The following is a 5,292-nucleotide window of genomic DNA, read 5'->3' as shown; positions in this document are numbered from 1 at the left end:
TGCAAAATCATGAATAGAACTGGTTTGGAAATTGCAACCGGTAATCAAACTAGAGGTAATATCTTTCATTTGAATAACAGTGAAAAGGCATGCTTGATTGCACATATAGATGAAAGTTGGTTATGGCATAAGAGACTCTGCCATGTAAACTTTGATTGCATTGTGAAGATCTATACTTCTAAGGCAGTTCGAGATCTACCTAAAATTGTGAAACATCAGAATACAATTTGTAAGGAATGTCAATTTGGAAAACAAGTTAGAGCTAGTTTCAAAAGTATTCCAGAAAAATCCAATAATGCTCTTGATTTGATTCACACTGATTTATGTGGTCCAGCTAGAACTAAAAGCTTACAAGGTGATAGATATTTCATGCTAATTATTTATGATTATTCTAGAATGTGTTGGGTTACTTTTCTCAGAGAAAAATCAAAAGCACTTGGAAAGTTTAAACTATTCAGAGCAATGGTTGAAAATGAAACCGGTAAGAAAATCAAATATTTAAGATCAGATCCAAGAGGAGAATTCACATCTAAGGACTTTAATACATTCTGTGAAGTGAATGGAATCAGAAGATAGTTATCAGCACCTCGAACACCACAACAGAATGGAGTTGTTGAAAGGAAAAATAGAACTATCTTGGATGTAGCAAGAAGCATGTTATCAAAAGAAAATCTACCATATGTGTATTGGAGAGAAGCAGTCAACACAGCCATCTATACATTCAAAAAAGTTCACATCAAAGGTGAAACTGGTAAGACCCCTCATGAACTATGGTTTGGTAATACTCCTACTCTTAAGTATTTCAGAATTTTTGGAAGTAAATGTTATATTAGAAAAGATGAGTATATTGGAAAATTTGATCCTAGAAGTGATGAAGGAATATTTCTTGGTTATTCATCTAAGATCAAGGCATATAGATGTTTTAACAAGAGATTGCAAAAAATTGATGAGAGTACAAATGTAAAGATTGATGAACAATTCAGAGGAACTTCAAGGTATATAGACTTTGAACCAGCAACAAAAATTGTGACAAATGAACCTACACTAAATCCACCAGTACAGAATGAAGATCCATTTACCCCGGTACCATCAGAGGATTCCACAGTAATTGAAGAACAATAGCAAACTAAGACACCCCGGTATGTAAGATTGAATCATTCTAAAGATTAGATAATTGGAAACAAATTTAAAGGAGTTATGACAAGAGGAAGATTGGAAAATGAAGAGGTATGCCTTATTTCTCAAATTGAACCATCATCTGTTAATGAGGCATGTAAAGATAAATTTTGGATTAAAGCTATGGAAGAAGAATTAGGACAAATTGAGAAAAATAATACTTGGACATTAGTTCCCCGGCCTAAAGATAAAAATGTAATTGGAACTAAATGGGTATTTAGAAACAAACTTAATGAAGATGGTAAGGTTGTCAAAAATAAAGAAAGGCTAGTATGTAAGGGATATTCTCAGAAAGAAGGAGTTGATTACAATGAAACCTTTGTGTTGGTAACTAGAATTGAGGCAGTCAGATTATTCTTGGCTTTTGCAGCTCACAAGAACTACAAAGTTTATCAAATGGATATTAAATGTGCATTCTTGAATGGATATCTTTCAGAGGAAGTCTATATTGAACAACCTGATGGATTTTCTTTGATAGATGACAATGATATGGTTTGCAGGTTGAGAAAAGCTCTGTATGGATTGAAACAAGCCCCAAGAGCTTGCTATGCAAGGTTGGATAAGTATCTTTTAAAGATTGGTTTTACTAAAGGAAATGCAGACAGCAATTTATATTACAAGATAACTAATGATGACATCTTGATTATAGAAGTATTCGTTGATGATATAATTTTTGGAGGAGAAGATGGATTATGTAAGGAATTTTATATTAAAATGCAGCAAGAATTTGAAATGTCTATGATTGGAGAAATAAAATTCTTTTTAGGATTCCAGATTTCACAGACTAATAAAGGTATATTTTTTAGTCAATCCAAGTACCTGAAAGAGTTACTAAAGAAATTTGGATTGGAGAACTCTAAACCGGTAAGCACACCTATGACTACAAATGACAAATTATCTCAAAGGGATGAATCTACACCTATTAATCCAACTAGATACAAATCTATGATAGGAGGTTTACTACATTTGACACAAACCAGACCTAATATTATGAATGCAGTATGTATTGTTTCTAGATTTCAAAGTAATCCTAGGGAAAATCATGAATCAGCAGTAAAAAGGATTTTCTGATACTTACAAGGCACTGCAAATCTTGGATTATGGTATCCTAGAGATGAAAATTTTGATCTATATGCATACACAGATGCAAATTGGGTAGGAGATGTGGATGATAGAAAAAGCACCATAGGTGGAGCATTCTTTCTTGGAAAGAGATTAGTTTCTTGGTTGAGTAAGAAACAGAGTTGTACATCTTTATCAATAGCAGAATCAGAATATGTTGCAGCAACAACTAACTGTACACAGGTACTATGGCTTAAACAAATGTTGAAAGACATAAAGGTAAAATGCAAGGAACCTATCACTATATATTGTGATAACACTACAGTAATTGATATATCTAAGAATCTGGTATTACATTCTAAAACAAAACATGTTTCTATCAAACTAAATTTTCTAAGGGAAAAAGTTCAAGAAAAGGAGATAAAAGTGGTTTGTGTGCATACTAAAGAACAACTTGCAGATATTTTCACAAAACCTTTGTCTAAGGAGACTTTTTGAATGTCTCAGAGATCAGCTTGGAGTAATACCACCACCCGTAGAAACTTAGACAGTTGATGATTGTCATCAACTGGCAGAATTGAAAGACAAATCTTTTACTTCGGTCTTTGATGAGGAAGCTACTTCTCAGGGGGAGTAGTTGGTATATTGAATTGATTGGTATTTTGTATATGAACTTGGTCTTATTATAACTTTGGCATTTGATGTCAAAGGGGGAGAGATAAATATGGAAAAACACATTATCTTTTGGAGAAATTGGTATGAAAATCTTTAGATAAACACATGTTGTTCCCAGGGGGAGAGATTGTTGTTTAAAGGAGATTGTTGGTTTTTGGTTTCTGGCATTTCTGTTTTGGCACTTTCAATGCCAAAGGGGGAGATTGTTGGTATTTTGGTATGGTTTTGTCATTGATGTCAACACCTACTAAAACACTAGTACTCTGGAGATCCAACAACATTCACCGGCAAACAAGTAACTATTGCACAGTTACTGATATATGGTTTACCGGTAGGATATAATGATCACCAGCACTTGGAATGATATGGAAGACACCTGGTAATGTCGAAGACATCATGTAGACACTTCATTTTGAAGAATTAATCATTGGTATATTCATACTTGCATATTTGCTTTTACCGGCAAATAGGTCCAGGGTTATCTAAGGTTTCACCGGCAGGTTTATCTTTTCCATATCAGCATGGCACATTATGAAGATGATTTATTATTGTTGTAAATGCATTAAGCTGACATGTTTAATCAGTTATTGCATTGGATATTCTATTGATTGTAAAATGTTTTTATTGTAATATCTTGTAGAGCCGACCTACTAAAATTGGTCCTAGGTTATGGTATAAATGTAAGATCTTATTTGTAAGATTAAATGTGGAATGCGAAAAAGAATTATGTGAAGGTATATGCAAGACTAAGCAGAGGTATACATGAAGACATCATTTGAAAGTGAAGCTAGGTTTTTGTGAAAGCATATCAGCATTACACCGGTACTAAATCCAGCATATGAAGATGCTATTTTGTGCAGTATATTCTTATTGGATTTAACCATCCAACTATAGTCAGTGTGACTCCCATTTTGTGATTGAGCAGTGAGCTCTAGGTTGTTAGCCTTTCTACATGTCCAGACCCCATTTATGTACACTTACTATCTGCAGTAGTATCATCTGATTGTGGGTAAGGTTTCCCACCGTGGTTTTTCCCCTTACAGGGTTTCCACGTACAAATACTAGTGTTATGTGTTGTGGATGACTTTGTATTTATGTTTCATGCATTAATCTTTACCAGTATAGCAATTTACTATTAACACTGTCTATCAGCATACTTAACTAGTTTACTGGTATTAAGCATTAAGTTGGTTAAGTGGTTTTTGGTTTGAATTTATTAGACAACGGATTCACCCCCCCTCTCAGTTGTCTCCGAGACCTAACAGATTGAACTTAGATACAGTGAGTGATGATAATAATCGATCTTGAACTTGATTGATCAAGATATGATGAGTGAAGAATACTAAACACCTTCTTAGATTGAACGTGATCAAAGAAACTCTTTAAACCCTTGATTGAATTTAAATGAATAATCATCTTGATGAAAAGCGATGAAACTGATTAACATTAAGAGATTGAATCAGATAAAAGACAAATATCAGCTTGATTTGTAGCGATGAAACTGATATGCCCCTAGTGATTGATTCGATTCAGATGATCGAGAGATCTCAACTTGATATAAAGCGATGAAGATGAGATGCCCCTTAGCAATGAGGTCTTATTTGATTTTCTTTAGTTGAAAAAGATTTTTTTTTCTCGACTTTTGATGAAGATTTGAAAATTTTCTCGACATTGAAGAATGTGAGGTCATAAGGTCACAAGTATGCTCCCTCAGGAGCGAAATCAAAAAATAGAGAGGGTACATGATGATAGGCTGTTTCTTTAGTGATGATGAGTTATTTGAACACAAATTGATTTAGAGGAATTTTTGAAAATTTTGCGTTGATTGACAAGAGATTGAGCACAAAGTTGATTTGTAGAAATTAAATTAAGATTCAACATTGATTCATGAGAAATTGAGCGCAAAGAGAAGAGAGAGTGAGCTCTTGATGAAAAGGGCTAAGTGGTCCAAACTTTGTGAAATTGACTAGCAAGATGAGCTCGACTTGACATCAGATTTTGATTTTGATCTCAAAAAATGGACTCAGGACAGCTGATTTACGAGCTCTTGATTTGATTTCATCGTACTTGTATTGATTGATTATGAGATGTTGTTCTATATGTATGCATATCTTTTCAATATAGATGAATGAATGCAAATGGAATATGGATGTTTATTTTTGTTTCTTTTTATGCAAATAAATGATGATGCAAATAAATGAGGAGAATGGATAACTAGTAATGCAAATGTTTATTTTTCTTCATGCAATAATATGAATGCAAATAAGTGTAAAATTAAATGTATGGATCTATAGAACATGCTCATGTATGCAACTAACATCTCAATACACAAGTACTCGATCGGAGAAACGATGATGAAAAAGAGACCACTTAGCTGAG

The sequence above is a fragment of the Cryptomeria japonica genome, chromosome 2 (genome assembly GCF_030272615.1).
Source record: "Cryptomeria japonica chromosome 2, Sugi_1.0, whole genome shotgun sequence".
NCBI classification, from domain to species: Eukaryota; Viridiplantae; Streptophyta; class Pinopsida; order Cupressales; family Cupressaceae; genus Cryptomeria; species Cryptomeria japonica.
Note: the sequence above shows the minus strand (reverse complement) of the source record.